At 44.7% G+C, this 20,026-nt stretch overlaps 1 protein-coding gene across 18 annotated transcripts in view; it reads left to right on the top strand.

The window, feature by feature from the left end:
- Positions 1-20,026, top strand: part of SAMD4A (sterile alpha motif domain containing 4A) — a 225,753-nt gene that overhangs the window by 113,748 nt on the left and 91,979 nt on the right. The gene's annotated exons all lie outside the window — the stretch shown is intronic.

The following is a 20,026-nucleotide window of genomic DNA, read 5'->3' as shown; positions in this document are numbered from 1 at the left end:
CTTACCTATGCCAGTGTGCCCAGGATGGCTAGAACCGAAAGGAGAAATACTCTTAATTATGTTTAGTGTAAAGGCCCCAGGGCAGTGAGTACAGTCCTTCCTTTGGAGGAGTGTGTGATTCAAAAAAAATCATCACATCCTTTTCTGAGGATGGCAGGAGAGGCTGGTCCAGGGCTGAGGAGATGGATGGTAGATAGAAACATAAGAACGGCCATACTGAGTCAGACCAATGGTCCATCTAGCCCAGTATCCTGTCTTCTGACAGTTCCCATTGCCTATGGGAAACTGATGACTAGAGCTGTTCGGGGAAATACATTTTTCCCACCAAAAAATTCAATGAAAATGAAAAGTACTCATTTTTTGTTGAACATTTTCTACAATTGGGGGGGGGGGAGGGGGGGGATTTCATCCAAAAATAGAACATGCCAATCCACAGAATTTTCAACATCTTTTACATTTTTCAGCACCTGAAAACTGGAAAGTTTCAGTCAGTTGGGAGGAAAAAAATGGATCTGACTGAAAATGATCACCCAACTGGCCAAAACTTTTCAGCTTTTAGGTGCCACGCACCAACAAATTTATGAAAATGTTTGGGTTTCACTAGTCAAAAACCAAAACGTTTTGGGGGGTTTTAGACAGCAAATGTAGTCATAAGCAGACATTTCCCATGGAAATCTTCATTTTTTATGAAAAAAACATTTTTAATTGTAAAAATATTTTGAATGAAAAATTCTCTTCAGCTTTTGAGCAGGTGCAACACATAGACTAGATCAGCTCTGTTTTGATTCCTTCTTTCCCCTCTACCCCTAAAATCAAATGTTTTATTAGCTGGATTAACTGTGTTAGACATGATGGGCCTGACTCTTCCCACACAGGATTCACACCAGTATTACTCCATCTACTGCTGATGGAGTTACTCCGGATTTACACCAATGTGAATGAGGGCAAAATCAGGCTAGGTGGGTTTCAGTCAAGTTTGTGTGTTTGTGTTCGGTCTTAATTCTGGATTTACACCTGGATGGTGTGTGTTTTATGCTAGGTAAGTTGTGATGATGGCATGAGTGCAAGAGGAAATGAACATACACTTTCAGTGCAAAAACAAACAGCAAACCATCAGGAGCATTTAATTATGTTGGCATAGTATCTTCCTTTGTGGTTTTTTTTAAATCAGATCTCCCCATTGACCTCATGTAATTTAATGTTCCAAATTTTATAAAATTATTAGGAAATGTTCCTAACGAAACAGTTATTATTACTTTTAAAAGTACACTGCCAGGTCTGTTTAGCCCCCAAACCTGAATCACAGCTCAGCATCAATAAATAGTTCCATGAAACATAACGTTTTTAAAAAGTCAATTACAAACTTTTTAGTTCTAAAGGAACCACATTCCTCTTTGATTTGCAACCCAAGCACTAAAGCATCCAGCTAGGGTATGAGAACTAGAAAGTGAAACTGACTGTAAACAGAAGTGAAACTGACCCGGCCTCTCAGGCTCCAATCTGCATGCATTGTTAAAAGGCAATAGGATGAGCAGTGAAAGATGAGTTTTAACCTCACCTATTTGCCTTTAGAATTATCGCCTCAGTAACACCTAGCAGCGACAATCAAGGATCAAATTCCCCATTTGCCAAGCACTGTACAAGTAAGGTGTGGCGACACGGCAGCTGGGAGTGAGCCCTCCAGCCTGGATATGCAGATTCACGCTAGCTCCGCTCAAACTAGCATGCCAAAAATTGCAGTGTAGATATTGCAGTAGCAGCAGTGGTTACCCACCCAAGTGACCCACCTGAGTCCAAGCCCACCCGACCCTCTGGTCCAAGCTTAGGTGACTAACCCAAGCCACTGTCCACACTGCTATTTTTAGTGTGCTAGCTCGGGGGGAGTCTGTCTACTTGGGCTGGGACACATGGTCCCAGCTGCAGTGTAGACATGCCCATAAAAAAAAACAGTCACTGCCCCAAAGAGCTTCCAGTCTGCGGCCAATCCTGCAGCTGTCTCTGTGTGGACGCAGGCATCTGCTGCACTTTAGGATCAGGGGCCCAAAAATAGCAAGATGCAACAGGTGGAAGAGAGAAAACAAGTTAAGTGGCTTTAACAAGTTGCTCTGCTACAAACTGTAAACTAGTTTGAATACTTTAATGCAGTTTTAGAGCAATCAATGTTTTTGCTGTCCTAAGGGGAGAAAAAAAATAAAACATTTCTTTTACAAATGCATCTATTAAGTCCTCCTTCCCCACCACACACAGATGTCCTATTTTAACAAAGCATGTTCCTTGTAATATTGATGACTCAGTTATTCCCCGCCCCTCCCCCCCTCCCGGAAGTTGTCATTTTCGTGTAGGATAAAAATGGGGAAAATTAGTACTCTCTCCACGTTGCCCATTACGAAGACTCATTACTGGCTTTGTAGAGTGTTTTGTAATGGGAAATGTATTCTTACATGGCACTGGCAGAGTGGATATGTGACTAAACGATGACGTTAAAAGAAAGTTGTATAGGCTGCTGCACTCCTGGGTACAAAATGTAGAGTCCTGTGTGGTGGATTGTCCATTTCTCTGAGTTACGTGTGCTGGACTACCACAATATTGATTTAATCACGCTTTACAGCTACAGCAAAATATTTAGCTTCTTATCCAGAGAGGAAATCCTGTTGAATCATAGATCAGATCAGTTAAAGGACATTTTGTCTTTAGCATTTGTTCCGTTACTATTGCAGAGTTTTTTAGGTGTTGATGAACAGACCTAGTAGCTGTCTGTAGTTTCATGTTGCACGGCCAGCTTTAGTTCCTGGGTTCCAGTTGGCAGGCTCTAGGAATTTGGAGGCAGTCCTCTGTCATGATGTTATTTTAACCATAGCCCTCAGGGGTAGAGAACATCTTGCTAGTTTGGTCCCTTCTGAGTAGCCTATAAGAGCAGCAGTGACATGAAACGTGCACTTTACTCTAAGACCGTGTCTACACTAGAGTTTTATCGATGCAAGTTACGCCAACTATCAAAAACGGCTATAATTATATTGCTTTTGCATGTTCATACAACGCTCCTTCTATCAGTGGAGCATGTCCATGGTTGGTGCTCTAGCGTCAACAGTGAGAGCAGTGCACTGTGGGTAGTTATCCCACTGTGCAACTCGCCACCTTCTGCAGCTAAGAGTTGTGGGAAGGAGTGAATCAAAGCGCATCATGGGTGCGGGCTCAATGTCCCACAATGCAGTTTTTTTCTACCCCATCATTCCATGGGCTTCCAATTATGTTTCACGCCATTTTTCAATGGCCTCCTGTTTACTGTGCACCCACCATCTCTGCCTGAAAGGATGGATCCTGCACTTCTCTCTACTGTTGTGGTCACTGTTATACACCCATCGCAGATGGTCATGCAGTATCATGAGCTCCCCACTGAACAGGACTCAGAGTTGCCTGACCTGCAGTGTGCCAGGGAAAGAAATAACACCAGATTACTTTTGGCATTCATAGAGCAGCTGCACACAATGGACCGTTGCCTTTGGGCTCGGGAAACAAGCACTGATTGATGGGATCGCATCGCTGTGCAGGTCTTGGAGGATGAGCAGTGGCTGTAGAACTTCTGGTTGAGGAAAGCCACCTTTCTGGAACTGTGTGCGAAGCTCGTCCCAGCCCTGTGGCACAAGGGCACCAAAATGAGAGCTGCCCTGTCGGTGGAGACGTGTGGCAATCACTGTGTGGAAGCTGGTAACTCCAGACCACTACTGGCCAATCGTGAATCCATTTGGAGTCAGGAAGCCCACCGTTGGGGTTGCATTAGTGCAAGTGTGCAGAGGCATTAATCGCATCTTGCTACGAAGGACTGTGACTTTGGGAAATGTGCGTGAAATAATGGATGGCTTTGCGGCAATGGGATTCCCTAACTGCGGCAGGGTGATAGATGGCATGTAGATCCCAATTTTGGCTCCAGACCATCTTGCGACAGAGTACATCTCTATGGTATTTCAGACACTTGTGGATTACCGTGGGCGTTTCACTGACATCAACACGGGGTGGTCAGGGAAGGTGCCCGATGCAGGCATCTTCAGGAACACCGGCCTGTACAGAAAGCTCCAAGCAGGGACTTTCTTTCCAGCCCAGAAGATTCCAGTGGGAGATGTTGAAATGCCCATAGTGATCCGGGGAGACTCAGCGTACCCCTTACTCCTGTGGCTCATGAATTAGAACATTTGCAGACTACAAATCATGGTCAGGAAGCAATCAACAAAATGTTCATGGAAGGAGGCAAGTTAACAAAGCATGGAGAGTGCTTTATAGAAAGATGCATTACTGATGCTCATTGTCAAAATGGTGCCTCGAAGCCTTACCTGGGAAACCTGGACAGCAGCAAGGAGCACTTTAACAGTAGGCCAAGTGGGTGTAGAATGACCGCTGAATGTGCGTTTGGCAGATTAAAAGCTCGCTGGCAGTGCCTTTATGACAGGTTAGACCTAAATGAGGAAAATATTCCCATGGTCATAGCAGCCCGCTACGCCATATAATATTTGTGAGGCTAAGGGTGAAAAGTTTCCCCCAAGGTGGAGTGTAGAGGCAGATCTCTTAGCAGCTGATTTTGAGCAGCCAGATACAAGGACTAATGGAGGGGCACAATGGGGGGCTATTCGAATCCAGGAGGCTTCGAGGCACCATTTTGACAATGAGCATCAGTAATGCATCTTTCTATAAAGCACTCTCCATGCTTTGTTAACTTGCCTCCTTCCATGAACATTTTGTTGATTGCTTCCTGACCATGATTTGTAGTCTGCAAATGTTCTAATTACCACTGTGTGTTAATTCCAGCCGCAATCACCGTGTGTGGGAGACACATAAAGATTGATTATCTTTCAGAGAGTATGTTTTTATTAAATACCAAGTAACAACACGCAGAAGAAGCTTGGTGGAAAGGGAGATTACAGTGATGGGCAGTCTCCTGATGTAGGCTCTCATAGCTGTGTGTAACTCCAGCTATCATTTTGGAAGCTGGGGTGGAGCGAACAGGGTACTGCGATGGGCCAGGAAGATGTAAGGAATGTGTGGGAGGAGTTTGGGGAGGGCACGGAAGCAGTTCTGTATCTGCTGTAGAGGGGACGAGCATGGATGTATTCTGCCTGCAGTGTGATTAGGGACTTCAGCATCTCCGTTTGCTCCTCCATCAGTGACTGGAGCCCCAAGCCCTTTAAATCACTGCCCGAGGCCCTGGCCACTGCCGCTACGCCCTGGGCCCTTTAAATCGCCACTTGGGCCCCACGGCGTAGCAGCGGTGGCCGGGGCCTTGGGCAGTGATTTAAAGACCCCATCTCTTCTGGTTGAGGCCACGCCCCTTCTGATTGAGGCCCCGCCCCCCCTGCCCAGGACTCCAGCATACTGGTAAGTCCTTTACGTTACTTTCACCTCTGGTCCTGGTTCACCATGGAACAGCAAGTTCGCAGATGACACTAAGCTGGCGGGAGAGGTAGATACGCTGGAGGGTATGCACTTAGGACGGAAGAATCCCATGCACCGCTACAGGCTGGGGACCGACTGGCTAAGCAGCAGTTCTGCAGAAAAGGACCTGGGGATTACATTAGATGAGAAGCTGGATATGAGTCAGCAGTGTGCCCTTGTTGCCAAGAAGGCTAACGGCATATTGGGCTGTATTAGTAGGAGCATTACCAGCAGATCGCAGGAAGTGATTATTCCCCTCTATTTGGCACTGCTGAGGCCACACTTGGAGTATTGCACCCAGTTTTGGTCCCCCCACTACAGAAGGGATGTGGACAAATTGGAAAGAGTCCAGCGGAGGGCAACAAAAATGATTAGGGGGCTGGGGCACATGACTTACGAGGCAAGGCTGAGGGAACTGGGATTGTTTAGTCTGCAGAAGAGAAGAATGAGGGGGGATTTGATAGCTGCTTTCAACTACCCAAAGAGGGGTTCCAAAGAGGATGGATCTAGACTGTTCTCAGTGGTACCAGATGATAGAACAAGGAGCAATGGTCTCAAGTTGCCGGGGAGAAGGTTTAGGTTGGATATTAGGAAACATTATTTCATTAGGAGGGTGGTGAAGCACTGGAATGGGTTACCTATGGAGATGGTGGAATCTCCATCCTTAGAGGTTTTTAAGGCCCGGCTTAAGTCTTCCATTTCATTAGCCAAATGAGAATATTGGGCTAATGGTACTCGAATGGGACTGTATGCACCTTGGTAGAAAAAGCAAACTGATGGCCTACATGAGTGGTTGTGACACTATAGACTCATCTTATCACTACTAATCCTTGCTTATTAGAACACTATATTCAACCCCAAACATTCAAAAATCCGGAATCAGGCCCCTCCAAAATCTTTAAAATCATTAGATTTCTAAAGAATACATTTTGGTTCATTTTATTTGCCTTCAGGGTTTTGAGCTTTTAGGTGCACATTTTCAAGCTTTTCTTTTCAACCATGAGGGCAAGAAACTTCCTTTAAAAAAAAATTTAAAGCTGAGAGTCTCCTGTAATCACCTGACTCTGGGAGCTGGGACTTTAAGAAAAACACCAAATATTGCAAGATTTGCAATAAAAGCATGAGAGTTGACAAAATTGTCACAGCCGGCCGATGGTCTGAGGTTTGAATTTACAGCTCAGTCACTATTCTACAGAAATGCTTGCTAATTGGCAGGGACATTTTCACTGAGGTGTGCAGGTGCCACATAGCCTGGCTGTGAAATATCTGTGCTGTAGTGGTAACTCGCGCTGTTTAGCTTGTGCTGTATCAGGCTGTAGAGGTCTGTTTCTGCATGTCAGGGTTCTCCTGTGTTCAGTATACGTCAGGGGTGCGTGTGCGCTGGAGAAAGACGCACACAGAGTAAATAGATTATAGCACTGTGGCAATCTTGTGTAGCAATAGACTCCATGACCCTGTGGTTTGCAGGGATAGACAAATGGGTTCAGATGAATTAAGAACCAGGCCAAACCTCAAACTGAACCACAACCTTTTCCAGTGTTTAAAAAAGTTTGGCGAGCTCTTTAATTTTTGCCCTCCCTGGTTTGGGCAAGAAGTAAAACAAGCATAGGAAGGGCTATTTTTTGCAGTCTTTTTTTCCGCCCTGTCCAGACACCACTCGAAATTTCAGCAAAAGGGGGTGAATACTTAACTGAACCTTTTGTGCTGTGCCCATCACAGATGGACCCCTGTCTTGAGAACTGCAGTGCAATCTAGAGGACAGAGCATGACATTAGCGCCCGGAGGTCCTGAGTTCCAGTCTCGTCTCTGACTTCCTATGGGACTTTGAACAAGTTATTAGACCTTTGACAATACCTGCTTTGCAGTGGTGTTATGGGGGAAAGTTAATGAATGTTTGAAAAGTGCTGGGTCAGCACCAAGTGTCCTTAGTGTGGAACACACTCTAAAGAGCCAGTAAATGATCCATGATTGGAGGACAGGACAGGAGCTACGGCTGGGGTTCCTTTAATAAGGGGGAGGTGACTGGGAGGAGGATGGTAAAAGTAAGTGGGAAATACATATACACAGACCTAAGATTACATCAGATGAGGGCCAGGTAGGGTGAAAGGAATTAGCACCTGGTCGGAGAGTGAGCGCAACGTTGCTTCTCCGTGAGGATGCCCAGTGAGTCTGGTTTTTCTGGATGCTGTAGTGGATTAAACAAAGACCCACCCCAGGGCTAATCTCACCTCCCACATGCCAGTTACACTAACCTGAGTCTTGTGGGGCTTTACTTGCACACATCTGCATCTGGGGCCAGAGTCAGCCCTGTTGACCCAGGAAAATGCATATTGCACCTGCCTGTTCCAGTGAGGAGTGCCACGCCTGGGGGATCCATTCCAGGGGAAGAGCACTGAAGTGACCAGCCCAATCCCATCCCTTTCTGGGCCACATCAGTTTCCTGGTAGAAGGGAGGAGAATGTTGTGCTGCCACAGCCCACCTTCAGTTGGATTTTCTACTGCCAGAGCCTATGTTTCATAGAATCCTAGAATACCAGGGTTGGAAGGGACCTCAGGAGGTCATCTAGTCCAACCCCCTGCTCAAAGCAGGACCAATCCCCAGACAGATTTTTGCCCCAGATCCCTAAATGGCCCCCTTAAGGATTGAACTCACAACCCTGGGTTTAGCAGGCCAATGCTCAAACCACTGAGCTATCCCTCCCGCCTCTCAGAGGCAGTGCAGTCCAGTGGGCAGGGAACTGGGCTAGGACTGAGACAACCAGAGTCCTTTCCCCAGCTCTGCCACTGACCTGATGTGTGACCACAGACAAGTCACTTCATCTCTCTCTTCCTCTGTTTCCCTTCCCACCTCTTGTCCATATAGACTGCAAGCTCTTTGGGGCAGGGCCTGTTTCTTACTGTGAGTTTGTACAGCACCAAGCACAGTGGGGCCCTGATCTTGGTTGGAGGCTTCTCGACACTACCGCACTATAAATCAATAACAACAGTGGAGTAGACCCTGGAGTGAATCCACCCACTGGAAGCTTAAATGGGGAGTGTAACTTTTAACAAATGATCTAGTAACTGCCCAGATATGGCTGATATAAAACCCAAATAAAGCTACTCCTGGGCCATGACCCTCCCAAGATAATTATGTAGTTACCTTGATTGTCCTCTGTTAATTTACCGACCTCCACCTCACTTTCTGCCTCAGCTTTGGTAGCCTGAGGGAGTACAGAGTATTTTGCCTCATGATCAAGGATGAGACACTAGAAAACTGGTAAGGGATCTGCTGAGGAGCAGTTTGCAGGCAGTGGGGTAGAAAATTTAAGCTGAATCCTTAAGGAAAGAGACTGTGGTTTTAATAATGGTTTTCACATCTTTGAAGATTGAGAAATCAGAGATCCTCACAAATATTGAGAGTAATTAATTGAAGCTTAAACAGGGTTGTTTGGGTGCTGATTCACACCCAGAAGCTAGAGACTGATAATGCAGCCATAGTTGCATATATACTGTACCAACATAGAGCCATTAAATGTAGCAACCTGCAGAATAGGAGAGGACTTCCAGTGGCTCAAAACTCCATGCATCCTTCAAAGTGCAGAAGATGGCCTTCCAAAACTGCCCACTGCATTAGATAGTACTGAAAAACCAATGGCCCATAGGGGAAAAGTTCTAAACGCTGTTTGATTTTGACTCCTATTGCCTGATGTATATTGTTATATAACTCAAGGAGAAATGGGGTGAGGTAATTGCTAATGTGGTATTATTCAAACTTGATTCAGATTAGCCGGCTACCTGGATAGGGTTAATCTGATGTGGTTGGATTAGCTTCAGTGGTTGAAGACACCAAGGATTTTCAAAGACCTACGGGATTTAAGCACCCAACTCTCACTGAATTCCAGGTGCAGTTGGGCACCTGAGTTTGGCAGCTGCTTTAAAATCCCAGTCTAAGTTACCTATATGTAAGACCCTTCTCATTGTGTTGCTGACTGCAGACAGTTGTGTGTGCCTGGGGAGCTATCGTTCCTCCATGCCCGGATGAGCACTCACTGATATATTCTGAATGTCATTTCATCCACTAAAAGTCTATGTGGAAACAGGGAACCTCGGACGAGATTGTCTTTTTCAGCAGTTTCTATCTCCTAAATCATAACCTCTAAAGCTGGTCACTTGAGGTTCCCTGGAGGGCTCAGACTGTTCTCATTTCCTGTCTCTGGATTCCCTGCTGAAGTGGGTTTGCCCTGTTGCTGCAACCTGGCTTCCTTAGAAACCAGGAATGCCCTTAAATATCAGCATCTCATTTGCACCATTCCCAAGGACTATTGAAAAAATTGGGGTATGCATCTGAGGAGAACTGGTTTGCAGGTTGGTAAACGGACCTGGAATCACACTATGAAAAATGGTGAGGACCTCCCTGATCTGCTCCATACAAGACGATCTAGATTGGTTTTCTAAAGGCAGCATGGCCTAGTAGTGGATATTGGACCCTCTTGGTTCTACTTCCAGTTCTGCCACACACCTAAGGTAGGTCTGCACTGCAAGTGAAGGTGTGATTGTCGCATGGGTAGCCATACCCAGGCTGGTTTTAATCTAGTTAGTGCAGGTAACAATAGTGTAGATGTGGTGGCACAGGGTTCACTGTGGGCTAGCAAACCAGAATTCATATCCAGGGGCCCTGGCCTGTCAGGCTTGTACTCTGGCAGCTAGCCCTGTGCTGAAGCCCATCTACACTGCTATTGTTACCTAAGATAGCTATGTTAAAGCTAACACGGGTAAATCTACCCATTTTACAACCATACCTTCACTTTTAGTACATAAGAACAGCCATACTGGGTCAGACCAAAGGTCCATCTAGGCCAGTATCCTGTCTTCCGACAGTGGCCAATGCCAGGTGCCCCAGAGGGAATGAACAGAACAGGTATCATCAAGTGATCCATCCCTTATCGCCCATTCCCAGCTTCTGGCAACCAGAGGCTAAGGACACCTTTTATCTAGTTCTTTTTTGAACCCTGTTATAATCTTGGCTTTCACAACATCCTCTGGCAAAGAGCTCCACAGGTTGACTGTGTGTTGGGTGAAGAAATACTTCCTTTTGTTTGTTTTAAGCCTGTTGCCTCTTAATTTCATTTGGTGACCCCTAGTTCTTGTGTTATGAGAAGGAGTAAATAACACTTCCTTATTTACTTTCTCCACACCAGTCATGATTTTATAGACCTCTATCATATCCCCCTCCTTAGTTGTCTCTTTTCCAAGCTGAAAAGTCCCAATCTTATTAATCTCTCCTCATACAGAAGCTGTTCCATACCCCTAATCATTTTCGTTGCCCTTTTCTGTACCTTTTCCAATTCCAGTATATCTTCTTTGAGATGGGGCGACCACATCTGCACACAGTATTCAAGATGTGGGCGTACCATGGATTTATATAGTGCGAATATGATAGTTTCTGTCTTCTTATCTATCCCTTTCTTAATGATTCCCAACATTCTGTTCACTTTTTGACTGCCGCTGCACATTGAGTGGATGCTTTCAGAGAACTATCCACAATGACCCCAAGATCTTTCTTGAGCTAAATTAGACTCCATCATTTTATATGTATAGTATAAACATGTCCTTGCTTTACTGACTTGCTTTGTGGCCGTGGCTAATTCATTCAACTTCTCTGTGCCTCAAATTCTGCCTGTTACTCTCACGAGTGGTTGCACTGAAGCCAGTGGGACTAACTACATGCAAGATGAGCAGGATTTGGCCCTTGGTCTATCTGTAGAAGGAGAAGAATTTTACACCGCTTCTATTGAATACACCTCCGTGGAATAGGTAAGGATTCAATTACTAGGTAAAATCCAGCTTGCCTTGCTCATTTACATGGTCCCACGGAAGTCAGCAGTGAGTAGGATTTGGCCCAGTGTTTGAGTCTGTGAAGTATTATGGGATTGCTCGGTAGTATTACAGAAGAATCCACAATGCAAAGTCAGTGGCTCCCCTGATGGCAAAGGGAGTTTTGCCGTTGACTTGAACGGGGCCAGGATTTTGCGCTGTGGGTTTGAGGTTAAGCCGGACTGTCTTCTCCTACTCCCTCCCTTTTTACATATACATAGGGGTTTTTTTTTATTTGTGAAATATTTTGCTAGGAAAGCTCATTGAGATCTGGCAGCCCAATGTTCCCTCTGGGTCCCTGTCCTTTAGAACAGCTTGAGAGATTGGTATGTGACAGAGCGAATCATGCAGATTATTAAGAATGATGAGTGATAGCATGAGGAATGGGTGGGAGAAAACCGTGGGAGGGCTGGGGATGTTCTCACTACAATTAACTTCCCTCTTTTGTGTTTCCTGTTAACTGGGGGAGTCTAGTGGATGTCGTTGCTTTTCCAGTCTTCCAAGATGAATTTAATTGTGGATGATTTCATTCTGCCCTTTTGTATGTTGTAGCCAGTGGTTTGCGTCACACAGCAGTGAATTTAGGCAGATTTTATTTGCTCATGAGTCATTGAGCTTTTCCAGCCGAATGTCACTTACTTGGAATTTTTGTCTGATTTTGTTTTTGTTTTCATCTCTTGGTGGTTTTCCACTGTGCTCTTTCACTACCCAGAAAAAAAAATGTATAGGAAAATCTAAATCTGACTCCAGCAAGGCTTTGAATTGGCAGCTGACAAGGAGAGTATTATGAATGTGCAAAAAAGAAAAAAACAAAAAACCAACAACAAAAACGGATGCTGTATTTTGCTCTGAGGGAGGGACTGTGGCCAAGTCAAATTGAGGACTCTAATTTGGGAGTGGTGTTATTACAGGTCAAATGGAGTCAGTTACTAGCTAAATTGAGAGGACAGTCACATGCAGGGGAGCAGTAAATGCTGATCACATGATTGTAGTACAGAGTCTCTTTTACAACTCACTTTTATTTTGTTTACAACACTAAAATGTCTACTTATTTTACATCAATATATTGGTGGTCCCCCCGCCCCAGTCTCCAACATTTGCTTGCCCTTTACACAGAAGGGTTTATAAATAGACCAGCTCCTGTATTATGTGCAACTTCAGTCTCTTTATTTTTGTACTGGAATCTGTTCAATGATTAACAGTTTAAACCATGTGCTGTATATCAATACCTCCCATACCCTTCATATCTTATTTTTAGTATTACTTTTTTCCCTTCTAAATCCTTTATCCATGTTAGGCAATGCACTACTGACATTCAGATAATTTTTTTAGCCTTTGATGAAACGTGTCTGCATTTCACTGGAGCTGTTTCTAAAAAGTTTGCATGGAATATAAAAATGCCAAAGGAATATTTCCTGTGTGCCATGTGTTTGTGTACATTATATTCCACCGAAAACTATGAAGGTTTTTATCATTCTTGTGGATTAGCTTTAAATGAGGGAGCTAGAAACCCCAGATTATTTTTAAATACAGTTCAGGTTCTTATATCCTACAAAGTTCCTCTAAAAATCTGAAATTAAATTAATGCAGGGGCATATAGGACAGTGGAGTTCTGATGTGAGGAAAAGTGGAGAGGGAATTCATATACATCTGGTTCTTCTAGTGCCCCTTAAAGCGGCAAAGCAAACAACGTCTGTAGCATCACTTAGGTGCACTATCTCCAAGAGGTCGTGGAGACTTATGGAAGCTTTCTGTAAAAATGGCTGTTCAATTATGCCTTTAATCCTCTCTGACCCGGTCTATTGCTATGCCATCTGGGCTTGGCAGAGTCGTGGGTGGTTTTAAGCTGAATGCTGTTCAATCTAAGATAACTTTGTGGCACTTTGCACACCAGCCAACGAAAGCTGTTCGACACAGGAGCCAGAATGGATGTCTTTCTTCTATTGAATCATAGAATATTTGGGTTGGAAGGGACCTCAGGAGGTCATCTAGTCCAGTCCCCTGCTCAAAGCAGGGCTAATCCCCAGACCCCTAAATGGCCCCCTCAAGGATTGAACTCATAACCCTGGGCTTAGTAGGCCAGTGCGCAAACCACTAAGCTAGGGGCCAATGGCAGTCAGTCTACTAGGCCTGACATCCCATGTTTGATTATTCCACTTCCTCACTATATTCATTGGAAACTGATAAATGACTCGTCCTCCTCTAATAGTCGGAGGTCAGCAGCCCACCCAAAGTAAAGTTTTTGGTGCCATTTCTAGATTCCTCTCTGCATGTGCCGTGACGTCCTTCCTTCCCCCTCTCCAGGGAAGGACACTCTTGCTTTCTGTGTTCCAGTGCCTCTTTCCTGTGCAGATGACCTGAAGCAGAAGAATGTATCACTCTCTGAGTGATTCCACAGCTGCTGCCCAGAACGCAACTGGACCACACTTATCGTTCTTGAGCTTCCGTTTGCCTTGAGTGAGGAGGATCAAGCTAAGCACCTTATAGTTTGAAAGGAGCCCTCCTCAACTAATTGAGGCTAGAAACAGGATGGCCCTGATGCACAGGAGTCGCCTGCCCAAGGAAGTGTTGAGGAAATATCAACAGGCCTTTGTGGGTAAAAGTGGGCTTATTCCTTAGGCTGCCAGTCCAGCAAGGCAAAGACACCCACGCTGGCTCCTGTGCCCAACAGATTGCTGTAGGTCTCTTGCTGCTGTTGGAGACCAGCTCTCTTGGGGATGACAAGGGCCTCTGAGTGAGACTGCTTGTTTGTCACTGGCTGGAAATGTTTCTGTCCTCAAAGATGTTGGTTGGGAGACTAGCAAGGTTGACCTAGTTCTGCTTTCGCTTAGAAAGTGGGTATTCTCGCTGTTTGTCATTGCCAGATATCAAGCTGTCTTAAATCCTGTGGGGAGTTTTTCCTAGTCATCTGTCCCTCAGAATGATCCTGGAGTCCAAGTTATTTCTGTGGAGTCTAAAGGAATGCTGCTCTCTCAATGGCTACCACCATGTTTCTGTCTGATTTACCTTCTATACTGTTTTGTACCTGTGCTTTGGGAGTAACTAGGAACCTTCAGAGGGACCCTCAGCCCATCTAGCTCTCAGGCTCACAATTGCTGCTGTTCCAGGATTGCCAGGTTTCTTTTGCCTGTGTCTAACCTACTCTGCATCCAGATTGTAGCATATGAGAGAGGCGAGTTGTGACCTTTGGATCATCCCCGAGATGCCTGGCCTGTCGAGTTTAGAACATTCATTTCTGACAGTGAGCTTTTTCCAGCCAATCACTCTAGCCTCTTGGCAAGTGTGATGTTCTTCAGAGTCCCTGGCTCGGCCCTGCCCCTCGCTGCAGCTCACAGCGGTAAGTGCACTAATCAGTTGGGCAGAATTCTCAGGCTCTCCATCTGTTGCTCAGGTTTGTGTGCTCTCCCTCCTCTCCAGATATTAGCAGCACTTTCACTGTCACACCCACTGCTCATTGGGACCCTGTCTGCTGGGCCACAGCTTGTGAAATTAGTGCAGAGGATTATCTCTCCCGTGATGTGCTCGGAGCCCGTGGAGAGAGAACAGGCAAAATGTTGAAAGCAACTGAGGGTTTGCTACATGGACACTTAGTCTGCGGCAAGCTGGGGTGTAAATCTGCATCGCACTAACGTGCCACTCCCTAAGTCTCTGTCTAGACACTGGTGCCACGAACCAATTGTTCCCCAGTCCACTTTGACCTACTCCTGTTTTCAAAGGTTGTGATTTGGGTGCGTTAGAAAATTTTACCAGCATGTCTTTTCCCTTTTCTAACTAAGCCAGATGCCCTGAGGTGCTCTCCACTGACAAACGTCACATCCAAGTGTTCTAGTGCCAAGCTTAGAGTAATATTTCTAAGTAACTGTCCCGTTTTCATGGTATCTGAAGCAAAAGGATGCAACACTCTGGCCTAGAAACAAAACCATAACTTCCCACCTGATGCATGGCAAGAAAATTCAAAGTATCTGTGTATTTTGGTTTGGTATTAAATATTTCTTGAAAAAAAAAAGACTTTATCTCCCCCCCCTTCCCTCCCGAGTTTCCTGAACATTTCTGCTTTTGGAGTGAAAATCATAATATCTGTATCCAATTTCGAAAAGAAAAAATCCTGCTACTGGTACGCTCTCTCCAGAAGCACACTTAATGGGGAAGCTGATTGTAGCTTGACATTAACAAGCACTGGAAATCAATTCCTTCTGGTGTTACACAGCCCACCTTACAATAACATGAGCACTGCTAAGTTTGCTACTTATGGGGGGAAATATAGCAAAAAGTAGGAAAATCCTTGTTCTTCTGCACACATTGTAGTTCAATAGAACCAGATTACTTTGTGGTTGTGGATGTCTCTATGAAGGGAGGGACAAACTGAAGGTTCTTCACTTTAATACAATATGTAACAAAATAGTTACTTTTTTCTTCATAATACCGTTTTTCTTGATGAAGAACAATGAGCTCCCTCCGTTGGCTATTTCAGCACCACTGAGGCCTACATCTGTGCATTCACTGGGATGGTTAAGTATTTGTTGTTTATTAGGCTATCTGGGACATAATTTCATGAAGAGTCCTCATGGCTTTTTTCTCAGTCTGGCCTCAGTGACTTACCCTTTGTCTTTATCATCCCCAGACTTGCTGTTGTCTGGCTGAAACATCCCAACAACTTTTTGTTCAAGCTGAACATAATAAGTTAAAGGGCTGCTCCTCCAGGCTTTCCTCACACAAAATCAGCAAGTTTCCTCACGGGAGTAAGAAATACACCCATGTATCAGGGATACAGGCCTGGGCCCTAACTATCATTGCCCTGGAGAACTTAGTGGAAAGATGAGTTCCCAGCAGCACAGAACCAAGTTTTTCATCTCCCCAGACCTGGCTTCAAAAGTGAAAATGAATTTGCTGCTCTTATTCTAGTCCCCAGTGGACATTTGTACACACCATGAAAACAGCACCCAACCTGACTCATAGTTTCAAGAGTGGAATAGCAGGATTGTTGTAGGGTAAAAGTGGGGTGCATTGACAGAGCTGCGTCAACAAGCTTGCTTATGTGATGCTAGCCTCAGACACTGCTCCTAGTTTCTACTTTCCATAACTCCATTTTCACAAACAAATTATAATGAGACACCCTATATATGTACTCATTTGTTGTTGAATCCTGTTCTCTGTGTATTTCTGTGTTTACATGGACATTCCTGGAGCATCAGTGAATGTATACCACATATATTCCGTACATGTATAACTACTACATCAGGCAACTATGAGATTGTTGACATTTTTGCTGATGTCCATATGGTATCTTTTTGACAATGCCTAGAAGCTAAATTCATCCCTAGCATAACTCCATTGATTCCGATGAATAACAATCAAAGGGATATCAGGGCTTATTCTGGTAGTTAACACCTATGAAACGTCTTAATCGTTAATCTTAGGTCTGGTCTATACTACCCGCCTGAATCGGCGGGTAGAAATCGACCTCTCGGGGATCGATTTATCGAGTCCCGTTGGGACGCGACAATCGATCCCCGAATCGGCGCTCTAACTCCACCAGCGGAGGTGGTAGTAAGCGCCGCCGACAAAAAGCGGCAGAAGTCGATTTTGCCGCCGTCCTCACAATGGGGTAAGTCGGCTGCAATACGTCGAATTCAGCTACGCTATTCACGTAGCTGAATTTGCGTATCTTAAATCGACTCCCCGCTGTAGTGTAGATGTACCCTTAAACACAGATTAGGAGTGTTCCCTACTATAGATTTTCTAGCGCTTTGTCTTTGTTTGCTTTCAACGCTTGTCTTTGTTTTACTATCTGTGTAGCCTAAAGTAGGGAGCTCTCAAACTCCTTCTTAGCATGGACCACATCTAATGGTCCATCTTCCTAGCACTAGACCACTTGCCCTGCTATTCTCCATAGCGTATTCACCTCTCCTCCCATTGCAGTCGCATAACTTCTCTGCAGCAACTGTAGCAATTGCTTATGTGGAAAAGGAATATTAGGAAAGTATTTAATGTATTTTTAGCTTCCTTTAATGTGATGTGGCAGCTGGAAATGAGGAGGGCCAGCACCGTGTGACCAGATAGCTTTCAGTGGATCACCGGCAAGTTTTCCATGGATCACTGGTGGCCCTTGGATGCAGTTTTAAGAGTCACTGGCCTACAGTGTGAGGTTGCTGGAATTGCTGTTGCAGAATGCAGATTCCAATTCTGTGTGGGAGTGTTTTCATGTTTGTTTGTGCAGTATTATCTATCTATATTGCCTCTCATTGTGGTATTGCTAACTCAATTCTCACTTATCTCACTTATTTTTCAAAGACGGCACCTACTCTTTAAATGCTTCACGTGTCCCAAAACAGACGGGTTAGAAAAAGAATGAAGTCGCTCCTGGAATGAGATACAGAAAGACAGTCACATAAATGGCCAGCTGGGGCCCAATGTGAATTCCTTCATGGGTTCATAAATCTAGATATGGGAGCTTTGGGAGGTAAACAATAGAGCCCTAATTACCTCCTTTTACATTCCATGAACAGTTCTGCTCTTTGATACTCTTTACTGAGTTCTGCTGGCCTCTACTAGCTTTTAGTGAGGCTCGAGGCTTGTTCTGGTAAGGTATCTTGCCTACTCTTCTCATAGAGGCCCAAATATTTCCGTGTGTCTGCGGGCACATGAGAGACCTGCAGGGGAGGGGCTTTAGGGAAACAGGCCTCTAACAGATATCCCTGGCCTCTGGCAGATTCTCTGACATTTGCTGGGACTGGCCATGTCATTGGTCTGGGATAGGAATGGTCCCTGGCTGTTTTTGGCACAGACTAGAGCGGCCCCTGAGCCGGTGTGCTGCCCACGAAAGCTTATGCTCAAATAAATTTGTTAGTCTCTAAGGTGCCACAAGTATTCCTGTTCTTTTTGCGGATACAGACTAACACGGCTGCTACTCTGAAACCTGAGGTGGGGACTGACTTGGCCCCCAGGATACAGTAGTCCAAAAGGTGGCACAAAGCCACCCTCTCTCCAATGCTTCAACTTGTATCTATTGAAATTAATGGCAAAACTTCAGTGGTGAAGGATCCAGGTCCCCAGACCCTGTGCTCAGCTCAGCTCCAGAGCAAGGATGAGCAGCCCTAAGGAGTGTAGTGGGGTCTGAGTTACACCACCTTATGCATCACTGCTGCATTGTCTGGCCCCATACACAGACTTCTTTAGAAATGGCTGTCAGTGCACTGGGTCCGGATGTTGCTCCCTTTGCCCTCAGTGGAAATTTTGCATTGACTTTTGATGGAGTAGAAGCAGTCCCCAGTGTTCCTGGCACAGACATTTAAAAGTCAGTTTAATTAAGTGCATCAAATTCTGCTGTCTCTCAATATTGTGTGACTGATGAGTTTGCAACAGTCTTTACCATGAAGATTGTTTTAAATGGCGTCAGATACAGTATGGAAAAGGCACTAATTGAAGTTTTTATTCTATGGAGCTGAAGGATTGATAATTTTCAACAACAGAAAGAAGGGATGTTCCGGATGGATATACTGAGGGATTCTAAAAGATTTAGTTGATTCGTTTTATTCCCATTTCATTAACATTGCTCTTTTGATGTCAAGTTAACTCAGGAAGAAAAGATGAGACACCATTTCACCCATACGAAATATAACATTTTAAAAGTTCAAGTTACAGGTGGTAACAATTACTAATAACTAATAATTTAAATATTTTTATCTGGATGCCAGTTTTTTTCCTAACAGACACTATCTAAGGATCTCTTCAGACATCATCAAAATTCAGCCACTCCTGGGGTGGAATATGGCAGCTGTTTAACAGTACACGGCAATAGTACACAAGAATTTAGGACAAGCAGCAAAGAATGCTGTATTTAATTGATAGTGCACCGGGAATTAGGTAGGGAGAAGGTGGCTCGTTACCTAATGTAATAGGAATTTAGACAGACTGGGCCAGATCCTCATTGGTGTAAATCGTTAGTTCCGTTGATTTCGTGTCACTATGACCGCTTACACAAGTTGAGGATTTGGCCCATAGAGGTTAATCAAACTACTTGTGCAATGCCAGAGGATCTTCAATGGTCACAAGTGGTCTGGAGATTATTTGTTATGCCTCAGCTGAAAGGTGGTACATACAATAGCACAGTCCTCCCTAACGCCATACCAATCCTGCAAGGGGCTGAAAATTGTGGCTTTTGGGAGCACCCAGCTCCTTGTAGAAAACACTCAGAACCTCCCAGGATCAGGCCCTACTGAGTAAAGCTTTGTCTACACTGGGACTTTCACCACCACTGCAAACCCTTAGAGTAGACACAATTTACACCAGTGCTGCACCAGACTGAAATTAGGGTAAACTGACCAGCACAAATAGAATCTATACTAGAAGTTTGCACCATTGCAGCTACACCATTGGCTAAAACACCAGCGTAGATCAGGCCTAGTAGTGCTAACTACTACGTCACCAGTTTCACTCCCTTTGGTACATGTAGGCTTTCCTTTTAGGACTCCCAGCTAGCTACTAGCCAGGCTTGGCACTGCTTAGCTTACACGATATGATGTGATCACAGCCTGAAGGAGTTATGCAAATAGAGGGAAAGGCAAGCTGTGGCCGTCTGGAATCACTCCGGAGGGGTTTTGGACTACTTACCAAGATGCGTATTTTTTAGAGTTTAATTTTTTTCATTGAATTTTTTAATACCATTTCTACTTTTTCTCTTAGATTGCATCCCACTTGGAATATTGTTGCCATTTAGCAATATTGTTCAGTTATTCCATTTAGCCAATAA

The sequence above is a fragment of the Chrysemys picta genome, chromosome 4 (assembly GCF_011386835.1).
Source record: "Chrysemys picta bellii isolate R12L10 chromosome 4, ASM1138683v2, whole genome shotgun sequence".
NCBI lineage: Eukaryota > Metazoa > Chordata > Testudines > Emydidae > Chrysemys > Chrysemys picta.
The sequence above is the reverse complement of the archived record's forward strand: the minus strand, read 5'-3'. Positions and strand labels throughout refer to the sequence as shown.